This window comes from Dioscorea cayenensis, chromosome 9, assembly GCF_009730915.1.
Source record: "Dioscorea cayenensis subsp. rotundata cultivar TDr96_F1 chromosome 9, TDr96_F1_v2_PseudoChromosome.rev07_lg8_w22 25.fasta, whole genome shotgun sequence".
Lineage (NCBI taxonomy): Eukaryota > Viridiplantae > Streptophyta > Magnoliopsida > Dioscoreales > Dioscoreaceae > Dioscorea > Dioscorea cayenensis.
This window is the reverse complement of record NC_052479.1, coordinates 21,817,751-21,818,482: the sequence shown is the minus strand read 5'-3', so window position 1 is coordinate 21,818,482 and position 732 is coordinate 21,817,751. Positions and strand designations below refer to the sequence as shown.

The 732-nt window shown below is 45.2% G+C and overlaps 1 non-coding gene across 1 annotated transcript; it reads right to left on the bottom strand.

Moving 5' to 3' along the window:
• Positions 1 to 330: 330 nt before the first annotated feature.
• Positions 331 to 437, bottom strand: LOC120269889. Its single transcript, XR_005539517.1, has one exon. It is a non-coding gene; the product is annotated as a small nucleolar RNA R71 (small nucleolar RNA).
• Between the last annotated feature and the right edge of the window lie 295 nt (positions 438 to 732).

Sequence of the window (732 nt, the reverse complement as noted above, 5' to 3'; positions counted from 1 at the left end):
AATCGAGTATTGTGCGTTCCTCAATTACTGACTCAAAAACTTGAGCTAAAAGGCGGCATTCATCCATATCTCTGCAGCAGTCCGCACAATTCAACGGTTTGGTCGATGAGGGATCCAAACAGGTCACATAGAGAGCTTCCTCGAGGGTGTGCAACATGTCTGAAGATAAATGGTGTGATGGATGATGCCATCAAGTTGAGAGCCTTCCCATTTTCCTTAAAGGGGAAAGCAAAGCATTGGCTACACTCATTACCTAGAGCATCAATCACTACATGGGAGGAGATGGTAGAAGCTTTTCTAGCCCATTATTTCCCTCTCAGAAAATCAGCAAAGCTTAGGAATGAGATCTCATCCTTTGTGCAGTTAGAATTGAAGTCTCTATTTGAGACATGGGAAAGGTTCAAGGAACTCCTACGCAAGTGTCCGCAACATGGATTCCCGGAGTGTATGATTGTTCAAACCTTCTATAATGGTTTGAACCCGAGTATAAAAGTAACTCATTGGATCGCGGCGAGGGAGGTACCTTAGGGTCGCAAGACCCCGATGAGGCTCGTCAATAGATTGAGGAAATGGGGTTAAATAGCTATCGATGGAGCGCTAGGGAGAAGAAAAAAAGGTGGCGGTCTCCATGAAATTGATGCGGTAACTTCATTGGCGGCCCAAGTGGAGAGTTTGAGTAAGAAGCTAGATCTTATAGCTTCGAATAGAGTTGCGTCCGTGACCAATTGTGCC